The 14,839-nt window shown below is 35.6% G+C and overlaps 1 protein-coding gene and 1 non-coding gene across 6 annotated transcripts in view; both read right to left on the bottom strand.

Moving 5' to 3' along the window:
• The window catches only part of NUP62CL (nucleoporin 62 C-terminal like), a 76,403-nt gene that overhangs the window by 51,951 nt on the left and 9,613 nt on the right, over nucleotides 1-14,839 (bottom strand). The gene's annotated exons all lie outside the window — the stretch shown is intronic.
• On the bottom strand, nucleotides 2,175-2,280 carry LOC148090436 (U6 spliceosomal RNA). Its single transcript, XR_015713805.1, has one exon. It is a non-coding gene; the product is annotated as a U6 spliceosomal RNA (small nuclear RNA).

Here is a 14,839-nt window from a genome sequence, read left to right as displayed (position 1 = left end):
GGCATATGAACCACAACCCACTTTCTTCTTCCCTCCATCCCCCCGCTCACCTTGATGAGCAACACTTGCTCCCCTGCTCCCCTAAAGCTATACTTCAAACAGGAGTAGCCAAGAAGACTGGACTCCCTTTTTCCCCAGCTCCCAAACAAGGAATACAGTATTTCATTGGGAGGGGCAAGCAGTCAGCATTTTTCATCACCTCCAACACAGTTACAGGGCTGAAATTCCTTGTGAATACAGCCCAAGAGTTGAGGAACTCCTTTCCTCAAGTCAGCCCCCACTCAAATGGCAGGGGCTCTGAACCAGGCACAGCAGTCTGAGAATATTTGGGTGTCATCATCCTTATCCTGATTATCTTGCTCCAGCTCACTTATAGAGCTGAGATTCCATGCCTGAAGAGATAAGCAAGAAGACCAGAGGCAACTGTCACTGCCCCATGCCCAAAGCACTGATTCAATGATTTTGCCCAGGGATACATTCAGTCCATAAGAATGGAGTTGTCCCCAAAAGAACTGACCTTATTAAAAACAGGGTGTGAGGAATTTTAAGCCAAAAGAGTCTAGCTTGAAAAAAATGGAGATTTTGGTGATAAGCAAGGAAGAGTGGGCAAGTAGCTTCATGAGAGCAACAATTTAGGTTGTAGACCAGATAGTTTACCAAAGATAACCAGGGAAAGAGAAAGTTGAAGAGACCTCCTCCTGAGATTAGAAGACTTAAGTACTCATACATCCTATACCATGGATGAATCTTGAAAGTATTGTGCTAAATGAAAGAAGTCAGACACAAAAGGTCACATTTTGTATGATTCCACTTATATGAAATGTTCAGAAGAGGCAAACCCATAGACAGAGTATATTAGTGGTTGCAAGGAGCTGGGAATAGGGGATAATGAAGAGTGACTGCTAATGAATACAGGGTTTCTTTTTAGGGAGGTGAAAATGTTCTGGAATTACATAGTGGTGATGATTTCATGCTCTGTGAATATATTAAAAAACAATGAATTATTCCCCCATTTAAACTTTAAAGGGGTGATTTTTTAAGATATGTAAATGATACCTCAATTATTCTGTTATTTAAAAACACACAGATCATTCCAAAGAAAGCAGAAAAATACATTTGAGAAAATTAAACACCCTTTCATGATGAAAATACTCAACAAATTAGGAAGAGAAGGAAAATTCTCAAAATGATGAAGGGCATTTACAAAAAACGCACGGCTAACATCATACTTTTTATCTTTATTGTTGAGAGTATTATAGATGTCCTCCCACTTTTTCCCCTTGTCCCCCACTCCCCTAGATCCCACCCTGCCCCAGGCCTTCACTACCCTATTGTCTGTGTCGATAGGCAAAGCATTTATGCATATAAGTTCTTTGGTTAATCTCTTCCAGCCCCTCCCTCCCCCTTTCCCTCTGAGATTTGCCAGTCTGTTCCATGTTTCCATGCCTCTGGTCCTATTTTATTCATCATTTTATTGTGTTCATTAGATTCTACATATAAGTGAGATCATGTGATACTTGTGTTTCTCTGACTGGCTTATTTCACTTTGAATAATCATCTCCAGGTCCCTCCATGCTGTCTCAAAGGGTAGTAGATCCTTCTTTTTTACAACTGCATAATATTCCATTGTGTAACTGTGCCACAGGTTTTTTTTATCTATTCGTCTACTGATGGATATTTAATTCTTTTTGAGCAATTACAAATGGAATGGTATTTTTTAAATATATCTTTATTGATTTCAGAGAGAGGAAAGGAGGGAGAGTGAGAGAGATAGAAACATCAATGATGAGAGAGTCATTGATCAAGCCCACAACTGGGCATGTGCCCTGACCGGGAATCGAACCCTGATTGCCTGGATCCTAGGTCGACACTCAACTGCTGAGCCACGCCTGGCTGGGCATGGAATGGTATTTTAATATGTTATTGATCTTGTATCTGGCAACTGTGCTGAACTTGTTTATTCTAATAGAGTTTTTATGGATTCCTTAGAATTTTCTGTATTTGTGATCATGTCTGTGAATAGAAATAGTTTTATTCCTTTTCAATCTGGTTGCCATTTATTTTGTTTTCTTGCCTAACTGTCCTGGCTAGAAACTTCCAACATATTATTGACATGAAATAATAAGAGTTTCCAACATATATATATATATGTTGGAAACTCTTATTTTTTTTTTTTTAATATGGAATGATTTGCACATTGAGTGTCATCCTTACACAGGGGCCATGCTAATCTTCTCTGTATCGTTCCAATTTTAGTATATGTGCGGCTGGAGTGAGCACCCAACATATTGTTGAAATGAAGTAGTAAGAGCCAGGACAATTAGGCAAGAAAACAAGGTATAGAGTAGTGGTTAGAGTATACTATTTTTTATGTAAAAAGTAAAGGTAGAAGGCTAAGAATATATATTTTTATTTGCTAGCAAATCCATGAAGAAACTCTGTAAGGATACATACAATTACAGTGGTTAGCTGAATAGTGAAGGTGAGGGAGAGGTGTAATAGTACAGGGTAGATGGGAGACAGTATGGCTTTTTATACTACTGATAGTCTTATTTTTATACCATTTTAATGACTATATTCTATATTTTAAAATTATGTATAAATAAATGATCCTCTCCCCAACCTGACATTTACATTTTCATGTTCACCTATGCTTTTTAAATGTTTATGGTTTCATTTTCTACCTTTAATTCTCCTAGTATTTCTTTTGGTTAACCTTTTTTTGGCAAAAATTAATCCCCTTGCCCCAAAGTCAACTGGATGGACAGCTATTGCAATTCATTTATTCATCACTCCATCCTCTCTCCAAACAGATTTGAAATGTTATCTTCATAAACTCAGGTTTGTTTCTGTACTTTAAAATTTTTCACTGACTTTTTTTCTATCCCTGTTTCATAAGAGTTTCAATTATTGTGTCACTAGTATTCATTTATTTTTATATTATATGATATTTTAAACTTACAGGAAGAGAATAAACTTATAATACATTTTCATATATTTTCTACAAGCACTCCATCATTACTTTCTTTAAAAAACAAGAAATGAGTAGTCTCATGCATTTATTCCCCCATTTAAACTTTAGAATTTTGTCAAGTCCCTCCCTCCTTTCCTTCCCCCAAAAATTCCCAGTGTGGTTTTATAAGAATTACATTAAATGTGCAGATTAAATTGGAAATAAATGAAATTCATATACTATTGACTCAGTGCATTCAGTGGGTCTCTTCACCTATTCATGTCTTCTTTATATATTCCTCAGTAAAATTTTAAGGTTATTTTCATATTGGTCATGCACATTTTTAAAGTTCATTCCTAGGTACTACATACTTTCAGTTGAAATTGTTAATAGGATCTTTCTCCATTATATTTCCAAATTACTGTTGCATAAACATGGGGAAGCTATTGATTTTTGTATTATTTGTTTTGTAACTGGCCATATTACTGAAACCTCTTCACTGGTGTTAATTAAATTTGCACTTGATTTATGCCCATATTTTTAAAATCTTGATAATTTGTCTCATGTACTGGCATAATTTCAGAGGCCTTACCTTAAATAACAAAGGTAACCAAGGAAGCAAATACCATTTAATATGATTTGCTTTTAAGTTAAAGGAGTCTTACCCTTCAGTAAGAAAGTGTTTAAAAGACAGTCTCATTTTTCTAATCATATGACTAGAGCAGGGTTTTTCAACATGGCACTACTAACATTTTGAGCCAAATAATTCTTTGTTGTGGAGGACTATCCCATGCAGGGGTATAATAAGAAAGATATATTTGGTGTTTGTTCCCTTTCCTGGACATAGATCCTAAAACTCTTGTAATTTCCCAAGTGATTAGTGGAGGGAGGCAAAGGGCGGGGGGGGGGGGGGGACATCTTTAATACTCTCAACAATAAAAGAAATTTTTAAAAAAAGAGTTATAGGAGCATCTTTATGTCATAACATTTGATTTTTGTCCTCAATTCCTGAAATAGCTCCAAGAACAATAAAAATGAACACAGCCTCTTCAGTTATTTTTAACAAGCCTCTTTCAACCACACCTGATTTATGTTAACGAGGTAAACCTTAGAAAGCCCCTGAGGATGAGGTCCTGGTACCTGAGGAACCAACCAAGTGATTAGAGGGTTAGAACTTTTAGCCCCACCCCATGACCTGCAGGGGGGGAAGAGGAGCTGAAGGTTAAATTCTATCATTAGGGGTCAAGATTTAATCAGTCATGCTTATGTAATGGAACCTCCATCAAAATCCTAAATGAAGAGATTTGGAGAGCTTCTGGGTTGGCAAACACAAGAAAGTGCTAGGAGGGTGAGGCACTTGTAAAGTATATGGAAGATCTCGGCTGTTCTCCCATACATTGCCCTATGTGTCTCTTCTATTGGCTGTTCCTAATAGTATCATTTATAATAAACCAATAATAATTGTAAGTAAAGTGTTTTCCAGAGTTCTGTGATCTGTCCTTGCAAATTATCCAACCTGAGGAGGGGGTCATGGGAACTCCCTGATTTATAGCCAGTTGGTCAGAAGCATAGGCAATTGGTATCTGAAGTGGGGACAGTCTTAGGGGACTAAGATTTTAACCTATGGGGTCTGTGCTAACTCTAGGTAGTGATCATCATAACTGAACCACAGACATCCAGTTGGTGTTCAGAGAGTTGAAGACGTGGGTGGTATGGGAAGAACCCACAATTCATAGCTAAATCATATGACACTCATTTGGTGTCAGAAGTGTTGTATGTAGAGGACAAAAAGTTTTCCTTTATGTGCACTGTAGGATACTTAGCAGTATACCTGGGCTCTACCCACTAGATGCCAGTAACATCTCTCCAGTATTGAAAACCAAAAATGTCTTCAGACACTGCCAAATACCCCCTGGGAAAGGGAGCAAAATCACCTCCATTTGACACCCACTAGACTAGAAAAGGGATTCAATATAATAATTTCCTCCATCTAGTGCTATAAGGATAACAAAATCAGACTTAATTCCTTGATGTTTAAGAACATGAGAACATGTCAACTATATTAATGAATTGTTGGCCATAGAAAACACACAAGAATTTTTTAACAGAATGGGGAAAGGTGGCCTTAAACTACAAGATAGTGGGGCATGTTATAATAACTAAAATGGTGATAGTAGAACAAGAAAGAGAGATAAATAGATAAATAGGCAGTCCAGAAGCACAGCCAACTAACTATATACAGCACAATTTGTTGTATAAGGAAGGCAGCATCTTAAATCAACAAGGGAAGAGTGGATGGCTATTTAATGAAATATAGTGGTTTAATTCATGAATCACTCAGAATAAAATAAGATTATTAAAAATATAAACCATAAAAGAACAAAAAAATTTAAGAATATTGAGATGGAAAAGGCCTATACAGATAAGTCCAGAGAGAAACTCAGAAGAATAAGAAATTTGACAATATAAAAATTAAAATCTTAAGAATTTCCACTTCCAGGAAAATAGAGTATATGTACTTTTCCCCTATTCCCCCTGCTAGATACAAGTAAAACCCCTAGGTCTTACATATAAAACAAACATAGCAAGGCAAACCAGAAGAAGAAGGCAAACCATAGAGGGAACTTGAGACCCAAGGAACAATATGGTGGTGAGTTCCATAGGTTCTGTTTTTGCCTGCCATTTGCCAAGCTTGGAGTTGAATAGGCTGACAACCCATAAAAACCAATGGGTATAGACAAAACAAACAAACAACCCCCCCCCCAAATAAACAAAAACAGCCTGCTCTGTAGACAAAAGACAAGGAAAAGGGCAGGCTAGCAAGAAAGAAAACTAAGACAATAGCCACTCCACTACAAGCAAACACCACAGAAAAAACTGTGATCCACTCTCCACCTATACCAGCAAACCCCAAGCAAGGAGCCTAGACTTCCACCCTTGTGAAGCTCTTAGGCGGTATCCCAATACCCAGCCCTGGGTGACATCAGAGAAGGTCAGGTAGGTAGCCAGGTTTTCATCCTTGCCAGCAGTTAATGAACCCTGTCCTCATAGTGTCAGTGAAAACCACATCAGGATCAGAAACTCCCACCACTACTCAGAAGTAACTAGGAAACCCTCAAATAATTTAAAAGAATAAAAATAATACAGAGTATGGTCTCCAACTACAACGGAATAAAACTAGAAATCAATAGCAGAAAGTAACAGGAAAATCTCTAAACATTTGTAAACTAAACACATCTAAATAACCCATGGATAAAAGAGGAAATCTCAAGGGAAATTTAAAAAAATACACTGAATTGAATGAAAATGAAAATATATCATATCAAAATTGGTGGGATACAGTTAAAGTAGTGCTAGCAGGGAAATTTCATAGCAGTAAATGTACACATTAGAAGAGAAGATGTATGTACAGCATGGTGACTATAGTTAACAATTCTGTATTGTATATTTGAAAGTTGCTAAGAGAGTAGATCTTAAAAGTTATCATCACACAAAAAAATTGTAAATATGTCTGGTGATAATGTTAGACTTATTGTAGTGATCATTTAACAATATATACAAATAATGAATTGTTACATTTTACACCTGAAACTAACATAATGTTATGTGTCAATTATATCTCAATAAAAATTAAAAACAAAAGTGTCCAATCAATAATCTAAGCTCTCACCTGAAGAACCTAGTAAAAGAGCAAAATACACCCAAAACAAGCAGAAGAATAAAAATAATAAAGAGCAGAAATCAATGAAATGGAAAACAAAAACAATAGGAAAAAAAATCAATGAGACAAAGAGTGATTCTTGGGAAAAAATCAATAAAATTAATAAACCCCTAGTAAGAAAAAAAGAGAAAAGTACAAATTACCAGTGACAGGAATGAAATAGGATATCATAACACATCAAGCAGACATAAAAAGAATACTATGCCCACAGTTTAATAATTTAGAAGAAATTGACAAACTCCTCAAAAAACACAAGCTACCACAACTCATTAACATGACATACATAATTTGACTAGCCCTATAACTATGAAAAGATCTATTCTCGGCCCATGAGACCCAGGAGGGGATGCAGGGTTCTCTGTAATATCTGTACTAATTAGAAGTTTATTGTACAACAGCAAAACTTCAAAAGTCACAAGGTGGATGAAATAAATACCCCTAAAAAACAAAACTCCCAGTCCAGATGCTTTCACTGGAGAATTCTACCAAATGTTTAAAGAATTTCTTTCAAAAAATAAAAGAGGACAAACACTTACAAACTTATTTTATGAAGCCAGTATTATATCCTAACCCAAACCAGACAAAGATGATATAAAAAAAGAAAACTTCAGAACATTTTCCTTCTTAAATATGAATGCAAGTATCCTTAACAAAATATAAGCAAAAATAATTCAGCACTTTATAAAAGGATTACATACTATGACTAAAATTTATTCCAGGGATGTAAGGTAAGTATAATATTTGGAAATCAGTTGTTGTGATCCACATGATCATATCAACCAATGAAAAGAAAATATTTTACAAAATTCAACATCCAGTCATGGGGAAAAAAAATCTCAGAAAATTAGGAATAGAGGCAAACATGCTCAACTTAATGAAGAGCATCTATAAGAAACTACAGCTAACACCATATTTAATGGTAAGAAACTAGATGTTTCTCCTTAAGATTAGGAAAAACCAATGATGCTTGCTTTCATCACTCTTATCCAACATAGTACTGGGGGGGGGGGGCGGGGAAGACATCTAGATGATAAAGAAAACTGTCCCTGTTTGCAGGTGACAACTGTCTATGTAGAAAGTCCTAAGAAATCTCCAAAAATACTCCTAGAATAAGTGAGTTCAACAAAGTCACAGGATACAAAATAAACATACAAAATCAATTGTATTTCTACATGCTAGCAATTAACAAGTGAACACTGAAATTATAAATACAGTACCATTTACAATCACTTTTTTAAAAAAGAGAAATACTTAGGTGTAAATCTAACAACAGGAAAAATATCTAGTTGAACAACATTTCTGTCTCTTGTAAAAACATTTCCCAAATCACTGTGTAAAAAAGGCCCAGATAATACATCGCTATATTTGGGTGTTTTTTTTTGTTTGTTTTTTGTTTTCTGACTATAAAAGACATTGACAGGATATACAGATGACGAATAAGCACAGGGGGAAAAAAAAGTTCAGTATCATCAGAACTTAAGGGAATACAAATAAAAACCACAATATGCTATCACTATTTGCAAGAATGGCTAAAATGAAAAAATAGTTCTAATACCAAATGATAGCAAGGATAGAGAAACTGGATCACACATACTTTCCGATGGGTATGTAAAATGGTACAACTACTCTGGAAAACAGCTTGGCAGTTTCTTACAAGATTGAATACCCAATTAGCATATGACCCAGCAATTGCACTCCTGAGCATTTATCCCAGAGAAATAAAGACTTACATTCACCGAAAAAATTGTACACAAATGTTTGCAGCAGTTTTATTCATAACAGCCAAAAAGTAGAAACGATATCCAGCCATGGGAAAATTGTTAACACAAACTGTGTACACGCATACCATGGAATAATACTATGCAGCAATAAAACTAACAATTGATAAACACAACAATCTGGATGGATCTCTAAATTATGCTGAATGAAACAAAAAGCACCATTTCCAAAAGATTACATACTGTATGATTCCATTTATACAGCATTTTTAAAATGACAAAATTATAGTAATGGAAAACAGATTAATGTTTGCTAGGGTTAAATGGGGGTGGGGACAAAAAGAAGTAGGTATTGCTATGGAAGGGCAAAATGGGGACTCCTTGTGGTGACAGAACTATTCTGTATCTTTACTATCAATATCAACATCCTGGGTGAGATATTGCGCTATAGTTATGTCAGATGTTACCACTAATAGAAAATGGGCAAAGGGTCTGTGGGGTCTCTATTACTTCTTATAATTGCATGAATATCTACAATTATGTCAAAATAAATAGCTTAATTAAAACAATATTTCTCTGGCTTATTTCACTTAGCATAATGTTCTCCAGGTCCATCCATGCTGTTGCAAAGGGTAACATCTCCTTCTTTTTTAAGGCTGTATAGTATTCCATTGTGTAAATGTACCACTGCTTTTTTATCCACTCATCTACTGATGGACACTTGGGATTCTTCCAAATCTTGGCTATTGTAAATAATGCAGCAATGATCATAGGGGTGCACATACTCTTTTTAATTAGTGTTTCTGATTTCTTTGGATATATTCCCAGAAGTGGAATCGCTGGGTCATAAGACAGTTCCATAAGCCAGTCAGAGATAAACAAGTACCATGTGATTTCACTCATATGCGGAATCTAATGAACAAAATAAACTAACAAATAAAATAGAAACAGACTCATACATACAGAACACACTGACAGCTGTCAGAGGGGAAGGGGTGTCGGGGGCTGAAAAAAGGTGAAGGGATTAAGCAAACAGAAACTTCATAGACACAGAAAACAATATGGTGATTACCAGAGGGAAAGGGAGGGGGATAGAAGAAGGAAGGGGGTATAGAGGGGATAAATCGTGATGGAAGGAGACTTGACTTGAGGTGGTGAACACAATACAATATACAGGTAGTATATTACAGAATTGTACACCTGAAATGTTACCCTAATAAAGTCAATAAAAAGAAAAAATAAATTAAAATTAAAATATTTTAATATCGGTAAAACTCTTATTAAAGTAAAAAAGCAAACAAATTGGGAAAAATACTTCTTATATCAATGACAAAAGCATAAGCACCATGTGAAAAAACTGAGCAAAAGACAGAGAATTTTCTCTCTTCCTCTCTCTGTCATTCACACACACAAAACACACAGAAATACAACAAATAATATGAAATGTCAGCTTTACTAGTAATTTAGAAAATGTAAATGAAGATGATGCTGAGAGTATTTTCTAAACTACCAGAGCTTAAACAACAAACACACACAAAAAATTCAATGTTATATAACATTGTATGGAAATGTACACCTTTATTAAAACAACAAGAGCGCTAACATTTATTGTGTGCTTATCACATGTCAGGCAAGGTTCAAAGCATTTTACCTATATTAGTTTATTTAATCCTTACAACTACCCTATGCTCAATATTTACAGAGGAACAAACCAAGCATTGAAAGATTAAAGCAATTTGTCCAAGGTGATACAACTAGTTAACAGCAGAGCCAAGACTCAAACATTTATTTCCTAGTTGTTGTTTTTTTAATCACAGATATGTATTACAGTCAAAACTCTGTTCTTGAATGTCTCCCATCTCCAACAATTCAGTTCTCGACCAAGTTGTTGATGGAAAAAAAGTCTCATTTGTGGAACAAAACCTTTTCTTGCTGATTAAAAAGTGTCTTTCAGGCCACAAAGGAGGGAATTCCAGAATAGGAGTCAGTTTACCACTAAACTTCAAACTGTTAGCATCTCAGGATATTGTGCTGTGAATATTTTTGCGTTTTTTTTGTTTTTGTTTTTCTGCTTTTGTTGCTGGCTAAATGGACAATTAGCACAATTTTAGAACATAAAGAGGCCATGAAGAGTGCTAATGTTGCTGAGGGTATGAAAGTGCCCACAAAACAATGATCACAGGCAATTGAAGAGGTAGAAAAACTGTTGATTTAGATAAACAAAAAGCAGTTAGCCAGTGATAGCATTTAGAGGCAATGATCTGTGAAAAAGCGAAGATGCTGCATGCTGACCTCCTGAAAGACACCCCAGGAATGAGTGCTGAAAGTGATTCATTTAAGGCTAGTAGGGAGTGGTTTGATAAATTTAAGAAGTGTTTGTTTGTAGATTAAACAGTACATTAGACATGTACTGTATATAAGAAAGGTTAAAACGGAATCATTTAGGGGTCTGGAATGGATTAATTCCATTTACATTACTTCTAATGGGGAAAAAATGATTCAGGGTGTTTGAACAAATCACTTCTCAAACTGCCTTCGGGAACAAATTAAGTTTGAGAACTGAGGTTTCACAGTATTTCTAACATCAAAATTTCGTTTGTACACAATTAAAAAGGTGCACCCCAAAGATAGGGACCAAATATTCTAGCATCCTAATTATTTAAATGTTCTGCCTTATCTTGTTATGACCTACAATGCCATATCAACCAAACTTGGTATTATTAGCACTACAAATTATAAATATTATTTCTATATTATCCATAATTTAAAAAATATTTTTCCTATTTGGTTATCTATGAAAGATCTGAAATCATTACTATGACTATCTAATTTAATAAAATACACTATTAAGTAAAATGTATTAATATCTCAATGATATCTCCCAAGTTCTAAAATATCTGAGACTTCTACAATAAAACCAGGTTTATATGTCTTATAAACCAGAACTCTTTTTTTAACTGCATTTTGCTTTAGCAAAATCCTAAATGTCTTCTGATTAATGTTCAATATAGGATAAATGAATTTCACTGAATAGTAATTATTTACCCCCCCCAATCCTAATTATTTGGGAACTGATAACCCATGCATGTAAGATGTGTCTACTAGCCAAACTATTTTACCATTCCCCCAACCATGCCATATAATTGACTTATTATTGCATTATTATTTTAATATTCCCTAAAATTTTACACTACTCAACACAACCATTAAATGATTTGAATAAAACATTTCAACATAACTGTATTATTACTCAATGCCAATCTGTCTAGACTACTGGTTCTCAGAAGATTGTAATTTTTCCAAAACAAACATTCATTGGTTCTTAACCTAAAACTGCAAAACCAGCAGTTTGGACTTAATTTCTATCACATTCATCAATGACACTAATCTCTAACAAGAGAAGTGAGTCATACTTGGATTTGAAGCAATCAAACAAGAATCTCAAAATCAATCATGAATACTGTGCTTCTTCATTAGAGAGCAAAGTTCAAACCTTACCCATAGACTGCCATGGTTGAAAGGAGCAATTGGTATCAATTGTTCCATGATGCCTCAGTGGCAGGAATGAGGGGTAACCTTGCAAATGCTGTTGCTTGAGCTTCCTTCCCTGTAGAGAAACTGGTGCTCCCAGTCTGAGGTGCACTTCCCCCATTAAGGAGAGACCTGTGGCAGTTCCAGACTGAGTAGCAGAGGTGGTAGCAGAGCCAAAAGCAAAAGGAGTGAATGCTGTTACCTGGTGTGCTAGGGCAATGCTTGTTACAGCATTAGTAAGGCTGCTGGTACCGAGCTCAAAAGCCCCTGTAATCACAGTAGGTTGTGTAAAAGCAGTATTGCCAAAGTTTAATTTTGATACACTTATTTTAAGTAGAAAAAGGGATAACATCAATATAATAGTTTTCAGACACACTAAATGGCAGCAAGTTTATATAGCTCCTGTCAAATTACGTTTTAAATTCTAGCGGTTTACGTCCATCACCATTTATCTCCTCTATAAGGTCCTCCACCTTCCCCCCCAACCCCAACAATCAACACATTGTTGTCCAGGATGGAGACTTGACTTGGCATGGTCAACACACAACACAGGGTACAGATGATGTGTTGTGAAATTGTGCACCTGAAACCTGTATAATTTTGTTAACCAGTGTCACCTCAATAAATTCAATAAAAAGGAAAAAATAAATAAATACTGTTTACAAGAACGTTGTTCTATATATCATTTCCTTTCAATACAGAAAAAAAGATAACCAGATATTATAATTACAAGTTCTTAGATAACTAAAAGAATAGGGGAGAATTCCAGAAAGAATACTTTAGATTTCATTGGGCTATTGGGTGCTACTGAAAGAAATGGCTGGGTCCAACTAGATGTGCATAGAAAGACATTAAAAGAGTGCTCTCTTTAAAATTCTGAGATGCAGGATGGAAAAATGTATAGTTAAAGTCATTATAATGATCGATAGATAAAAATCTCTTTAGAGAGAAACACTTAATAAGTAAGCAGCCTAATTCCAAGATGATATATGTCCAAAACTCAGTGAATACTACTCCTATGGCTCACATAAAATGAAGGAGACCACAAATCAGAACTCAATGTGCCTGTTCCTCAAATCTGAGATGGCTTCAATTTATAAGACTATATTGGAAATGAGTGGCATAATTCCAAATTGTCAACTTAGAAATAACATACCATTTCTTTATCCTTTCCATACTCTAAATTGAAAGTTTGTCTTTGAGAGACAATTAGCTCTGTGTCCACCAAAAGAATAGAAGGGTATTGGTCTTACCCTAAGGAAAATCTAGTTCCTACTTGGGTAGGAGTTGATGCAACTGGTGTTCCAAAGCTGAATCCTGTAGTCTGTGTAGCTGGCACTGTGTACTGAATGACAACAGGCCATTAGAAGATGTACTTGTAACTGGTTGGGATGGAATCCCCAAATTAAACCCTCCTATACCAGGTGTAGAGAAAGTAAACCCATAGCCGAAGTGATGGTTGCTCCCTAAGAGGAGCCAAGTGAACCCACCTGTAGGGGTACCAGTTCCTCCAAAATTAAACTGTTCATGGCTCCAAACCCTAAATGTGGGTAAGAGATGAATGGAAGAAAAAACTTTACAGTTCTCAGCGAGACTGCCAAGATAGTGGATCAAGCCACAAAGGAATCACTCTCTCATACTCCAAACTCTTAGAAATAACAGTTTAAAAGCACTTAATAAAAACATTTAGTAAAAATACAAAGCAGAGTTTTTGAAGAAAGAAAATAATTTTTCATGTGCCAGAAAGAGGGAATTCATATCAATCAGCAGAGTTGAAGCTATTTTGTCCAAGGGGGTAACTTGAATGAGATGTGTGCCTTAATAGGTGGAAATATGCGGAGTTGTGGGTACCATTTGAGGTCACGGGGTAATGCCACAGGTTCCTCAATCAGCAGAGACCTATTGAAGCTTAAATCTGGGAAACATCTATAGAAGAATGAAAACATTAAGGAATCCCAAACTGGTACAGAAAATATGCATAGATGGCTCAAGTTCAATTTACCTTTGTGGAGTGGAAACTTTAAGCTAAGGTGCTAATATAAAAATTGGTTAGAAGCTGATGAAACCTTCAGGGCCCAGGCAGGTTACCCACTTCCTAGATCACACATGATCACAAAAAGCCCCCAGAAGATTAACTCATACACAAGAATTCCAAAACATCTAAGTAGTTAATCTATAGATCTGCCAAAAAGAGAGAATTCTTATCCAAGGTGTTAGAGATAATAAAGCAATACAAATGCTACATTAAAATATATGTTTAATGTGTTCAAAGAGCTCAAGAAAGAAAACCATCCATAGCCCGGCCAGGCATGGCTCAGCAGTTGAGCGCTGACCTAGGATCCAGGCAATCGGGGTTCAATTCCCAGTCAGGGCACATGCCCGGGTTGTGGGCTCGATCAATGACTCTCTCATCATTGATGTTTCTATCTCTCTCTCTCCCTCTCCTTTCCTCTCTCTGAAATCAATAAAGATATATTTTTTAAAAAAAGAAAAAAGAAAACCATCCATAAAGCAAACAAGTGAATGTGAAAAAGAACCAAGAAGAAATCCAAGAAATGGATATCAGTATTAGAAATAAAAGGGATCAAGTAATAGATTTAAATAGTAGACTAGATACACTTGAAGAGAAAAAAATTAGTAAATTGTAAGAGAGAACAGAAGAAATCTGCCAGAACACAAGGTGGATAAAGTGATAAAAAGAAGAGAGAAATTAAGAGAGAAGGAGAAAACAAAAGATAAGCTTAAATATATATTCAGAATAAATGTCAGAAGGAAAAAATAGAATGGCAGAGACAATATTCAAAGAGTTAATAAGTGAGCTTGCTAGAACTAAAGAAAAAATGAGTCCTCACATTAAAAAAGCCACCAGTGCAAAAAGGCAACCCCTCCCCTCTACCATATACACACACATATATT

Source organism: Miniopterus natalensis, chromosome X, assembly GCF_054644295.1.
Source record: "Miniopterus natalensis isolate mMinNat1 chromosome X, mMinNat1.hap1, whole genome shotgun sequence".
Taxonomy (NCBI): Eukaryota; Metazoa; Chordata; class Mammalia; order Chiroptera; family Miniopteridae; genus Miniopterus; species Miniopterus natalensis.
The sequence above is the reverse complement of the archived record's forward strand: the minus strand, read 5'-3'. Positions and strand labels throughout refer to the sequence as shown.